General features: G+C 58.9%; 1 protein-coding gene across 7 annotated transcripts in view; it reads right to left on the reverse strand.

The window, feature by feature from the left end:
* Nucleotides 1-12157, reverse strand: part of CHST15 (carbohydrate sulfotransferase 15) — a 74114-nt gene extending 61957 nt beyond the window's left edge. The window contains exons 1-4 of one of the 7 annotated variants that reach the window (XR_004960007.1): nt 11801-12157; nt 9865-10569; nt 9422-9576; nt 5249-9092 (exon numbers count right to left, since the gene is read on the reverse strand). The gene's annotated coding sequence lies outside the window, so the exon portion shown is untranslated. Of the gene's footprint in view, nt 1-5248; nt 9093-9421; nt 9675-9864; nt 10782-11800 lie in introns of those variants that run through there. The other 6 variants (XR_004960008.1, XR_004960005.1, XR_004960004.1 and 3 more) reach the window with 6 other exon arrangements.
* Between the last annotated feature and the right edge of the window lie 1507 nt (nt 12158-13664).

A 13664-nucleotide genomic window follows, 5' to 3' on the forward strand; every position in this document is an offset into this window, starting at 1 on the left:
CCCCGCCCTCCGATTGAGACAAAGGGGGACACCTGTGTGACCTGCCTGGCACAGGGCCCGCTGGGGTCCAGCTGGGAGCCAGCCAACCACAGCTGTTGTAATCAAATGTCTTCCTCCCCAACTTAAAAAACAATCCGCTCTTGGCCCACGTTAACATGAAACCTTTGCTTTCCTTCCTGGATATCTGGTCGGGGTACACGCACTAGATAGCGCCGTGTTTGCTTCCTTTCACGCTGTGAAAACAGGTCTTCACGGAAATCATCTTGTCCTGGTGCTTTATCTAAAGGAGGGGCGTCTCAGGAAGGAAATCCGACCCCGGCTCCGGAGGACAATAAAGCAATACATTGCGCAAATCCAAACACTCCCTTTCCCAATACCTGGTCAGCTAAGTGAGAACACAAGCTCTCGATTCACAGACAGGAACAGAGCTGCCCGCGGAAGTCAGTCAATATCATCCCTGAGCATCCCAACCACAGGCCGGAAGAAAAGACAGGGCGCATCACTGTCTCCAGCGGCCGACACCGCCCCTTCTCATTCACGCGCCGCTGACCGAGGGACGGCTCGCAACGCCAGGGGCCAGGGGCGGCTTGTGGAAAAGTTCCTGCCTTCGGAAGCGAAGAGACTCCTCGTCCTCGGCGGTCCAAGCGTGTTCCAGGTGGCTCTTGTGAAACCTGGGCCTGGGGAGGCACGAGGAAGGGACAGGGTCTGGATGCGTGAACAGGAGAAGCGGAGGCACCAGCCACAGAGACTGTCTGTCCAACGGGGAGCTTCCCAGAGGCCTGGCCCAGCCTGGTGGGGCGAAGAGCAGGCCCAGGCGCCGGGGATCCGAGACCTGGGCTGATGTGCCGCTTACTGTGTAGACTTGAGCAAACCAGCCGATGCTCCGAGCCTCAGTTTCCATGTCTGTTAGAGATGAGTCCCCCACAACCCACCCCTCTTTAGCACTTTCCTTTGCCTTACGGCCCTCCCCAGCTCTTCACGCCACTCACGGTTCATGGCCCGACACAGGCATTTTTGCCTGCTCCCCTCCCAGGAGCTAGACCATGCCTGTCTTCACTGCACTGCCGCCAAGTGCTCCACTAAGGGATCTCCTGGGTAAATGAAATCACATGGACAATCTTGGGAGAGTGTCACTGTCCCCATCATGGGAATTCATCACATAGCCACTGAATGAATTCATGACCCAAAAGAAAGTCATGGAGCCTGGCACATGGCCACAGGCACGGTGGGGACCTGTCAGTTCTTAGTCCCTCAGCCCTCGGGGTGTGATGCCTATGTCCTATCCTGTGTCACATCTCTCTGGCAAGAAACACCCTTTCCACACTACAACACAGGGCCCGATGTCCAGCTTCAGACCACCGGCAGTGTGCTCACCTGACCCTCCGACCAGCTTCTGGAATCGGAGCACACACGTAAGTCTGCAGGCTTGAGAAGGCTCTTGAAAATTAACAAGGCCTGTCAAGTCCGCTTCTCTCCCAAATGGCTGGAGCTGCGTCAAAGCTGCCTTCTGCAGGTGGGTCACAGGCTCACCTGTTCAGGGTACCCCGTCTCCTCTCCCCATCCCCTTGCACTAGCAAGGGCAACTGCCCGGCGGGCCCCAGGTGGCCGCAATCCAAGCATTCTGGGGTGCAGGTTCAAAGGGTCTGGGGCTCCTGGGGCCCAGCTGGTTATACAGCGTTTCAAAGCCACTGTCCAGCCTCTCCTAACCCTTCCTGCCAAGGGCACTCTTCCAGCTGCAGGGACTCGTCTTCTCTCTTTCAGGCATGTGGAGAACCAAATCCTTGCCTCTCCGGCCAGGGCAGCAGGGAAGACCAGGCTGCAGAGAGCAGACACCATGGCGGTGCTGGGACTCTCCGCCTAGACCCCGGTTCAGGCGTCACCAGCCCTAATCGCCAAAGAAAGGCAGGGTACCGGTGAGATGGACCACTGCGAACACACCTGCCTCCCAGCCCCCCACCATCCTGGATGAATCGGTCCTGCTTGCTGCCCCGCCTGCAATGCATAAAGACATGAACTTCCTCCGCAAGGCCCTAGAGATAGGTGGTCCTCCTGGGAGATGGACCTGGGAGGGAAGACCTGACCTGCAGCCTCACTCAGCTCAACCAGTGCGGAACCGAACCGCGAGCCCGCTTCACTGCCCGGCTGGTCTCCCCATCCTGGAGGCAGGGACATTTCCTGCCAATCTTTCAGAACTATTAGAAAAACTTATTTGATAAAAACTGCCTAATTTAAAAAGCATTTGTATGCCCAGGCCATCTTAAAGTCATCTATAAGCTGTACTGTGTATCAACCAAGACATCCTGTTTCAACATACAGTTTGTAAAATCAGTTCGTGCCATGTTCTGATTTTGCAACGGGGGTGGGGGTGGGGGCAGAGAGGGCCCCTCTGCTCAGCCTCACAGCGCTGCGCCCCCTCCCTTCGCGGGTGTCCTGGGACTTTCCTGGAGAAACAACTTCAATCCGAAAACACCGTGCCTTTCACTAGCCCAACGTGAATAAGGCGAAGGATGCGGGGGGTGGGGGGCGCACCGGAAGATGGGAGCCCCAGGAATGGGTCCTCAGCCCCAGCTTTGCCGCCTCCTTCTCCAACCTCCCTACAGGAGGCGCGGGCGTCCAGCCGCCAGCAGCCGGCCACGGAGCCCCAGCCTTCAGCGTCAACACTGGCCGCTCCAACCGCGCGGGCCGATGCGGGCCGCAGGGCGGACGGGCAACTGGGCACCAGGACCGCGACGGGGCGGTCCAGCTGCCGCGCCCAGGGCCCGGGCGGCTCCGAATCCCAAACACACACGCACACACGAGCGCGCACGCCGGCCGATCCGTTCGCCCGGAGCAGTCGAGAGGCGCTTCCACCGCTCTCCATTCATTCCCCTAAAGGCAAGGTTCCCTTGCACGGGCCTCTCCATCCAGCGATCCCAAGGGGCTCTCCGGGGCTCCATGGGCGCCACGATCCCCCCCCCCATCCTCCCACAGCCACCCGCGTCCTCTCCACCCGCGCACACAGCCCCACAGACTCGCGCTCCATCACGAGCGCCATCGTCGCCCCCGCGCAGGGGCCGCTGCCACCTCGGCTCCTCACAGCTTCGCTGCCGGCAGCCGCTGCTCCCCGCCGCCCCGCCGCCCCGCCGCCCCGCCGCCCCGCCACCCCGCCACCCCGCCGCGCCTCTCAGACCTGCCGCTCTCGGCTTGCGGCGCCCAGGCCGGTCGGGGACGCCGAGCCGCCGCTGGGAAGCGCCGGCAACTCCCGAGTCTCGCTGCCTCTCAGCCCGCGGCGGGGCGCAGGGAGGAGGCAGGGGGCGGAGGGCGGGGAGGAAAGAGGCAGCCGAGAGCAAAAGTTCAGGCCGCTCGGGGCCTGGCCGCGCCCCTGTCTCCTCCCAGGCCCGCCCCCGCGGTCCCCACCCCCGGAACCGGGTTCCACTGGCGTCACGCCTGGGACCCCCGCTCCCCCCCCCCCAATTGCACGCCTCCTCCGCCCAGAGCCGTCTCGAGACTAAAGCCGGGGATCGGGAGGTGCTACGAGCCTGAGTCGGGGAGAGAGTGACGGGTGCCCAACAACCTGCCTCAGCCCGCGCCTGGAAACTTCCCCGAAGTGCGCGGCCGAGCGGAGCGCAGGGCTGGGGGATTCCCGTCCCCGCTGCTCCAACCACCAGCATCAGCGCGAGCTTACTCGGTGAAAGCCCGGGTCTGTCAGTCCGTCCGCCTTCCGCCTGCAGCTTCCAAAGCGGGGTGGCGCGACTCCTGGGACCGTTTCTCTGGTCAGCCGACCTGTGTGTGCCCCGCGGCGTGCGCCCCCCGCAGGCCTCTGGCTGTCCGCAGCGCCACCACCCCATCGCCAGGTCCCCGGTCCCCGAGCTCCGGCTGCATTCTCTCGAGCCAGGGAGGGGGCGTGCGAGCCCCGGCGCAGCCGCTGGCCAGCCCTTCCCGATGGGTCCCCGGCGCGCGGAGCTCCCGTAGCACGGCCAGGACCGGCGGCGAGCGGACGCCCTCCGCTGGGGACCGCGGCGGCTTCGTGGAGACCGGGCCCAAACCTGCCTCGGCCCGGCGCTCTCGCAAGTTCATTGTCTGCCTGGGCCGCCGCCGCGCCGGGAGCGCCGTGGGGATTGAGGCTGCGCGCAGCCTCCGCCGGCCGGGACTCCCTTCGCCCAGCCAGGGCCGCCGCCGGCGCTGCCGGGCGGGAACGCGGAGGGGCGCCGGAGCCCGGAGCCCGAGCCAGACACGCACCCGCCCCTCCTCCCCGCCCCCACCCCGCGCCTGGCACCCAACTTGTACCTGAGAAACCCGAGTCCACCCCGGAGCCTCTGCGGCTCCGGCTCCGCGGGAGCGCGCCCTGCTCTGCGCCTGGAGCTCCGCATCCAGGGCGCGTCAACCTGACTCCCCAAGCGCAGGGAGGAAAAGTTTGGGAGTGACGTGCAGATGGCGAATGAAACATCCGAAGAGAACCCTCCCCCCGCCCCATGTCGCGCTGACACACATCAGCTCGAATCTGGAATGTGAGATCAAGGCGTGCGCGCCGAGCGGTGGTCGGGTCCCCGCCCCCTCCCCTCCCCTGTAAACACGGTTTGTGTGATGCGGTGATTTCAAATAGAAAGCAAGCCGAGACCCCCGGAGTCGGCCGCGACCCCCTGCTCGATGCATTTTTAACGCACTTGGCGGTCTGGAGCCGTCCGCACATTGATATGCAAGGCCACGGCGAGGGTGGGTTCTGCGCCCTCTGTTGTGTTTTTGCATCCCCAGGCAGGCTCTCGGCGCTCTTGGGCCCAGAGTGTTCGCTTCTTCGGGAGGGAAGGCCTGGCGGGACCCGAGCGCCACCGCCTGCGTAGTGGCCGGCAGGCGGCCGCTCCAGGAAACCACCTGGGCTGCCCGAGGTCAGGGAAGCGGCACCAGTGGTCGATCCCCCGGATTCTGGACTGAAGACGCCATCGGTTAAAGAAAAGACACTTTGAATTCTGGAAGACTCGACTCAAGGGGCGCTTAGAGCACCAAGCCCAGCCTCTCGGGAAGCGGGTCCAAGGGACAGAAAAGAATCCTTGTTTCAGTCACGCAGCCCATGGCCTGCCCATGTCCCGGTGGCCACAGTCCAGAGCCCTCCTCCCAAAGCAACCAGAAGTGGAGGCGAAAGTGTTTTCTAAACTGGAGCCTGCTCACCCTGAGGGCTGCTTCCTGACAGTCCCTTGCCCCCTCTCTTCTTCCCTTGCGGCTCCCTCTCACCCCCACCCCCACCCCACCCCCAGAAACCATAACCTGCCGGGGAGGCCTCAACTTCTGTTCAGTATCCATGGCAATTAATGCAGGAGTCATAATCAGAGGATTATAACTGCAAATGAGAAGATGGGATGAGAGGGGAGTTCTCCAAAACGGGTTCTCATTTCTCTGCAAATAACGCCTCTTAGAGAAAATGACAAAGAAAGATTAAGGCAGCAAAGGGACCAGCCCTAGGACCTCAGACGGGACCGCTTTCCCCATCTAGAGCACACTTGGTGATTTCTGTTCATTATTATTTTTTTTAAACAAAACCCTTTTTCTGGAAATACAATGAGCTGCTTTTTGCAGGGTTCATAATTCCCAATAGATGATGATGCCATTTTTCAAGGCCTTCCACGCTGTGGCTTTGGGGCTCATTTATTAGCTCCTGAGAAAAGCCTGCCTTTCAGTGAGGTTTACATACTCGAGTAATTGCATCGGAGGACACAGCGCAGGGCGCTTTACAAGGGCTGGTTGTACAAGTCTGTGCGAGGAAGGCCCTGGGCCAGGCAGCTGTCAGGCCAGTGTGTGCGACGGGTTTAAACAAACACAGGGAAGGTTCTATGGAAACACGGAGGAGGAAATCCCTCCTGTAAGGGTGTGTGGAACTTATTCCACAGCCGCTCCTCCCGCGGCCGTTCTTCCTCTCCTCCCTCCGAGTACACACACGACTCCTTACGGAGATGGCTCTGGGCCCACCCCGATTGCTTTCAGATTCGGATGTCAGAAATCACGTCTGACAAGGAACAAATGGCTTGTAGGTAAAATCACGGAGCCGCTTTGATACGAATTCCACCAGGGACTTTCCAAAGGCATTTATACACGTGCCTGAGATTAACTGGAGGGCGAGTTTTCTCCTCAACATTAATTTAAAAAAATACCCCAGAATTGCCCTGGAGCCTGTTTATTCTGGAGAGTCGAGAGAGCACCCAGATGCCAGATTTGTGTGACTGACAGGGTGATGGATAGATACACAGAGGTATAACTGCGAGAGGTTAATTCCAGCAGGACATTAGCAAGTAGTGGGTGAAAACAATGCAAATAATTTGAGAAAACAAATATCCCCTCCTCATATGCACATTCTTAGGGTACCATAATTCTGGAGTTAAATTGCCTGGGTTCAAACCCTAGTTCCCATGCCTACTAGCTGAGTGACCTTAAGCAAGTCACTTCTCTCTGTATCTCAGTTGGGGTTTATAATAGCACCTCCTAGTGGTGGATTGGGTTGTTGACCCCATGGGGGGAGGGCTGGTCTACATCCTTGTCCCAGTCTCAGGGGGCATGGATATACTGCCCCCATTCCTTGACTTTGGACTTGGCCACGTGACTTGCTTTAGACAATGAGATCTGGGGGGTTGAGACTGAATCGAAAGCTTGACATATGTTGCAGGCTGGGCCAGCTGTCTTTGGTTCTTGTGGTCCATCATCAGAAGACTATGTCCCAAGAAGCTGCTACCTTTTCCCGCAAGGTGGAAGAGACATGGAGCAGACCTGAACTCTACTGCAGGCTGGAGCCCAGTCACCCCACCTACAGCTGGACTGAGCACTGCCGGGGTGGGGATGCTTGCTCTAAGCCAAAAAACGTGGGGGGTTTGTTACACAGCATTCTGTGGCAGTAGCTGACTGGGTACATTCACTCAGTGCGCTGGTGTGAAGATTAGTGACAAAACATTTGACAAGTACGAAACACAATTTTTGGGACACAGAAGGAGCTCAGAAGTATTAGCTCTTGTTAGTAAGCGACAAGATCGACAGTAGTTTTGCAGTCATATAATAACTTTTTTAACTGATGGATTGAATCAGTGAACAAGTATGACTTGAATAAAGATTCTGTAAGAGAGCAAGGACGTCACAAAACTGGAAGACCAGGCACCTGCCATGATCCCCAAATCACATTCATTCGTTCATTCGTTCATTCAGCAGACAGTCCCTGAACCCCTGCTCTGGGCCCCACACTGGAGTGAGTGTTGGAGCCACTAGGATGACCCATGAGGATGGGGTCCTGCGGGGCCCCACCACGTGCTGAGCACCGTGCTAAGCCCTATCCCCTGTAAGCCTTGGGAGTCCCAACTATTCATCCCCATTTTTCAGGCCAGAAAACTGAAGCTCAGAAACCAGGCAGCACAGGAGAGGACCACGGCCACTCAGTCAGGGTGCTGGTGCCAAGGACTTCGGGTTATGGCAGAGACACCTGCTAGGGAAGTGCCCTGAGAACAGAGCAACGGGGTGAGCACAGCAGGGGCCACTCTCGGTCGCACACCCGCTAGGGGCTCAAAAGGCCGGTCCGCTTGGGCCACCAGCTGCCTCCGAGACCTCCAGCCCCTCTCTGGCCTCGGCTTCTTCCACCGCAGGGGAAATGACCTTGGACGCTGCAGCACTGGTGTTTTCTAGGGCTGCCAATTCCGGAGGAACTGCTGGAGGAAGTCAGTCCATTTGAAGGGAGGGAAGGGACAGGAATCACATTCTGGGAACTGTTCCAACAGTGCAAAAGTGGGGACAGCGGACAGCTTAAGAGGAAAGGAGACAAGGCCAGGCCTTGGGCACTGCTCATTCTGGGCCCTGCTGACCAGCCGCAACCTTGCCCGACGTTGAGGCTGGAGCGCTTGGGGTCTGCGGCTGCCTCCTGTCCGAATGCCGTGCCCCTGGAGGGAAAATCACCAGGGACACCCGCCAAAGGCCTTCCTGATCAGCTCGCGCATTAATTCTCAGGGAACACTTCTGCAGAGATGCTGAGGTTTCAATTCCCCTTCGCCTTATTCCCACCTTTGAGCTTGTTTCCAAGGGAACGGCGTGGGGGCAGAGGGCCGCTGGGGGCAGATGCCCTTTGCTGGGCAGGGCTGTGCCTGGGGGAGAGGGGCCCTGGGGACCAGGGCACAGCCTCTCGGATTCTTTCCCGTGGTCCTGGCTTCAGACTGCTGCCACCGACCTGCCTCCAGCCCTGTGACTTTGACAAATTTAGACTTCTCAGCAACCTGAAGTGCATTTCAATTTCATAAATTTAGAAAGACTCTGGTGAGACAGGTTCCCTCTGCAGCAACGCATCCATTAAGTGCACTTTACGCCGATTTCGCAGTGCTAATCCATCACCAATCGCCGCGAAATTTGGGTTGTGAACATGTCCAACCCCCGATCCAAACCTCTACCGGATTCAGGCTGCTCACAAACAGGGTTCCTTAAAGCTGCAGGCTTCCCCTCTGCAGCAAGCTTCAGGGAAGAGAGGCACGGGCCCGTCTTGTGTGCTAGCGTGAGGGCTGTGTACCCTAACCTGTCCCCCAGGTGCAGCTCCCGACTCCAAGGGCGCAGCCGCAGCTCCGAGGCTGTGGAATTCCATTTCGGAGTTTCCTCCCGAGAAGCCTGAGAGACCATCAGAGAGGGCAGAGATGGAGTCATCGGTACCTCCGGTTTCCCCACCCCAGCTCAGGGCCTCCCCGGCCTACACGCCCAGGAAACGCCCAGTGAATGACCTGCTTGGAATTTCCTCGCTTGACCTATGGGCCACCAGACTTAGTCAGATTTTCACTATTTTCTAGAATCAAATGTTCCCACCAATGGGACTGGGGATCCGAAAAGCACAGGCAGAAACCTCTGAAGGAAATCAAAGACCCCAAGTGATTCCAATGGCAGCAGGGTCGGGATGGCGCCCCCTTGTTCTGCCTGTGTGAGGCCAGGAGGGAGCTAGGGGCAGTAACTGACGATACAGAGAACCTACCGGTGATGGAAGAGACATGACGCCCTGGCCCTCCTGGCCCAGCACTGTTCTACCAGTTGTGGGAGAGAGGCCGCCTGACTAGATGTCGAGCAGATAAGATAAAGTTTACATCGGCCGCAGTCTTCGCTTTCTTCTGTCCTAAGACCTACAGCAAAAAGGGCTGTTGACTTGGGAAATTTTGAGTTGCGTCGCCTGCCCTAGACGTGAAATCCCTGAGCCTCCAAAATAAATTTCATTTTCCTGGTTGAGTGTTTAATGCAGTCAAATGTTACAAAGGGGCGTCTGGGAGCAAGAGAAGGACACACACACACGCACACACACGTACACACGCACACACACGTACACACGCACGCACACACACGCACACACACGCAGAGGCGCTGTGCCTTGTCGGTGACAGGGACTCATTCCCTGCCCAGCTCTGCTGCTGGGTCACCCAGACCTGCTTCCCGTCCCCCAGGTCTAAGAGGAGACCTCAAGGGCTTCGCCGCCTCCTGGGCCTCAGGCATCCTGAGCACTTGCAGAGGTTGAGATGAGGGTCCTCAGCCAAGGCACAGCTCGGGGGGCTACACCCATGGGCTGCTTCGGTGGATCCCAGAAGACCCTGGCTTCACCGTTGGTCCATTGACCTGCAGTTGAGCGGTGGGCCCTTCAGATCGGCGGTGAGGCTGGGCCTTCTGGCCTCCCATCACCTTTCAGAGACCTGGACTCCAATCCACCCCGTCTCCTAAGCACATGGGCAGAGCAACGAGATGGGCCAACCACCTGGCTACACTGAGGCCACAGGGGAGGGGGGAGGGGGAGGAGAAAGACCCGTCTCCCCTCCCTTCAAGGACCCTCGCTGTGACATGGAGACAGGGGAAGAGGATACTTGTCCCGCCCTGACCTTACACTGGGCACTCTTCTGGGGGCCTTACCTGTTCCCCCAGACCAAGACGCTACTGCAGCGGCAGAGCTGGCCGATGCCGGGGCCTGAGGCACGGTGGAGCACAGGAGACATCTGGGGAGATCTCCGCTCTTGCTAGATGGGTCAGGGGAGCCAGAAATCTGAGTTTTATTGTGAAATAGCCCATTTTTAAAAACCTTTGATTGGCAACTAAATCAGATTTTTAAAAAATCGTACAATCCAGTGGAGTGAACCTAGTCGGACCGCAGGAGAGATGTCCACGGGCCACCACGTCTGTCCTACTCTGTGCGGACGGCTTCCGGACTCCGGCTACACTGAGGCTGCGCGGGCCGCAAGGGCTAAGGGACGCTGCCCCGAGTCACAGGAAGACGAGGACTGTGCAGCTGGCCAAGGCGCACAGATCCGCGCGTAGCAGGCAGGAGAGGGTGGCGCCCCCAATCCAGACACGAGCCCAGCGTCGCCTGAGAGCCTACCCCAGTCTGTCGTCACCCAGAGGGCAGGAGCACTGGCCGGGGGCTCCTCCAGGAGCCTGAGGGGCCACCAGGGGCTCATGCCAACCGGGACGGTGAGCACTGTCAGGCGGCAATGTTACCATCACAATCCTCGTGACCACCTGTCATTTCCTGTTTGCTGCTTTATTCTGTGGCCCAGGCCAGGCTGTATCACAGTCGATGGGATGTTTCTGGCCTCTGCTGGGCCCCGGGGGGTGGGGAATCTGGGAGGGAGAAATCAGACTCCGATGAGGAAGTGAGCAGCTCCTGGACTGAGAGGCCTCTGAGCTCTGCAGAGCATGCAGGCCCCGTGACCCTCTTTCCAGAGCCAGGGGGACCCACTGTCTTTGCACAGACATGAGGGGGACCTATTGGTTCTGAGACCTGGCCTTGCCTGTCTCCCCCAGGTGCCCACCAGGGTTGCATTGCAGATGAAGTCTTGTGTAACCTCTCCACTCCCCCACCCCACACTGGTCCTCCCCCCCCCCCCCAGGGCTGGGCCTGTGAGCCTCTGTGAGTCCTGGGTGTCAAGCACCAGCTTCCTGGCCAGCAGACTTCGCACGGGGCTTCCCTCCTGCGTCACAGGGGCGCAGGACTGGAGTCGGCTCCTTGGGTAACGGCCTCAGGAGGACCCGGGCTTGGCTGCCCTCTCCCTGCGGGAACCACTGCCGCCGATATTTGCATCACACCTGGTGTCACGAAACCAAGTCATTACTTAGGCTGTGATCAGAGCAAACCGCTGCCTCTCCGGCGGGGTCGTTGTAAAAACAATTATTTCCTCTTTCAATTTCGCCCGAGAGCTGAGCTGCTACTTGAAGAGTCGAGGAATCAAATATTCATAGAAACGACTGCATGCTTCTCATCTGGAATATTAATTCTGCGAGGGGACCACAGAGCCGGCGCTTAGCTTTTACGCCCTCAAGAAGGCGCTGTCTCCAGTCTCGGCTAAAAACATAAAACATAGACCACGTCCCCCGGGTGGCCCCAGGACGGCAGCCAGGCCCTGCCCGGGGCACAGAGTCGCGGTGACGGTCCCAGAGCCGTCACACCTGGGTCTCCAGGGCCGTGCAGGGCACACACGCTTTTGTGCTTGTCCAGCCTGCGGGCCCTGCGCCTTACCCCCCGGAGACTCGCAGGAGGGACAGCGACGTGTCTTATACACGGAGCTGCAGCCTCAGAAGGAGCAGCAGTCTCGCCCAAGAACTCAGTGCTGAGAAGTCCTAAGTGTGACGACAAGATCGAGTCTGAGGCCAGCCTCTCCCCTCCAAACCCTCCTCACTCTGCAGAGCTCAGCCGCCCAGCCGCCCAGAGAAGTGTCCTTTCTTCCACCCATTTTACAGATACGGACGCTGCAGCTGAGGGCACTTTGCCTCGGACATGTTCCCCGAGCCCCCGTAATGTCCACCCACCTGCCCTTCCGCCCAGAGGAGGTTCCCAGCGCCCTAGGACCCTGACCTGCTTTTCCCGGGCTCGGGGCCCCTCGCCGGTATGGCTTTGGCGCGTTTTCAGTCCTTCTGCCTTTCGGCCGGCACCGGAAGACATCCACACACCGAGGCACCGCTGCAGGTCGTGTGCACCTGGGCCGATTTCCTGCTGACTCAGCCAGGCCGGGCCAGAGCCGCCGGGCGCCTCTGGTGCGGGTGGGAAACACCGGTCGTTGAACAGTCGTCCGTGCACGAGAAGGCGGTCAGGCCTTCACAGGGCAGAGAGGCTCGGACGGTGTGCCTGTCCCCCAATCCTGCCCCTCTGGGGCGGGCTCCTCAAGGGGCACTTCCTCCTCTGTTTTGGTAACAGGGCCTCTCTTTGCAGAAACACACAGCCGAGACTTGCTTAAGCCCGAGCCCGGCTTCCGGTTCCTATTTTCACCCCACGTGGCCCTGCTCCATGAATCGGACGAATGATTGCGCCCCTCTGCCCTTCTGCCTACCCGTCCGCCAATGGCTGGAATCAGACGGAGGGATGGATTGATTGATAAAGAGCCCACCGCTGATGATCTTCCAAGAACCTCCAAGCTCAGGGCCCCTCCCTGGCGGCTGAACCCTGGGTCCGTGATGACTTGAATGGACTTTTTTTCTTTATTCGTCACCTGAGGATATTTTTCTACTTATCATCAGATAGAGTGTGTGTGTGTGTGGGGGGGGGGGGGACACAGAGAGAAACATCAGTGTGATAGAGCCACAATTCTCTCCCAAGCCCTAGAATGCTGTATCCCGCTGCCCCCTGGGCACACCCACCTGTGAGTTCCCTGTCTTCCCCCAAAGCTGCCCCGGCCTCCCTGTCCCCACTCAGCAAAGGCCAGTCACCCAAGTGAGGAGGCTGGGAATCGCCCTGACTTCCAGCTGGTCGGGTCATTCTGCGCGCTGACAGCTCGAGGACCCGGCCCCTCCCTCCTTGTCCCATTGTCACGGCCCCAGCTCCGGCCTCCACGCCCCTTGTGAAGACCCTTGCAGTAGACTCCATGGGTCTCCTTGCCTCCGGCCCTGCCACCAATCTGGAGCTCGACAGAAAGCTCAGAGCTTCCCAAACACCCTCCTCCTTCTGGTCCCAGGGTCTTCAAACGTGTTCTCCCTCAGCCCGGGAGGTACACCCACCGCCACCCTCAGGGTAGCAGACACAGCATTGCTCATTGAGTATCCACGTGCTGTCCCGCATTTCCCAGCCCGGCCTGCAGCTCGACTGGGCCGTGTGACGAGCCCTGGGCAGTGGGCTGGCAGCTCTTCACATGCGGTGTGGTGAGATGGGAGACCCCAAGCAAGGACGCCTCCATCACTGAGTCATGGCGAGGAATGCACCCAGTGTCGAGTCTCAATGTGCCTGGCCTGTGCGTGAACCCCTGGGTCCAACCACTGAGATTTCAGGGTTACAGTGATTGTAGCAGAGCCCTAGCCCACCCTAACTGACAACCTGGTGAATTCCCTTTCCTCCTTCAAACAACTTGAGTCACCTCCTCTAGAGGCCTCCTACCCAGGCCCCCAGTAACACTCAGGTCCCCAACCTGTGCTTCTATAATGAACTGCTATTTCCTGAAGGAAAGGAAATTTGTCACCTTCATCATCATTGCCATCATCATTAGCATCACCATCATCATCACCATCACCATCATCATCACCATCATCACTATCACCATCATCATCACCATCATCACCATCAGCATCACCATCACCATCAGTATCACCGTCATCATCACCATCAGCATCACCATCATCATCACCATCACCATCAGCCTCACCATCATCAGCATCACCCCATCAGCATCACCATCACTATCACCACCATCATCATCATCACCATCATCATTATTACCACCATCATCACCATC

This window comes from Molossus molossus, unplaced genomic scaffold (assembly GCF_014108415.1).
Source record: "Molossus molossus isolate mMolMol1 unplaced genomic scaffold, mMolMol1.p scaffold_m16_p_17, whole genome shotgun sequence".
Classification (NCBI taxonomy): domain Eukaryota; kingdom Metazoa; phylum Chordata; class Mammalia; order Chiroptera; family Molossidae; genus Molossus; species Molossus molossus.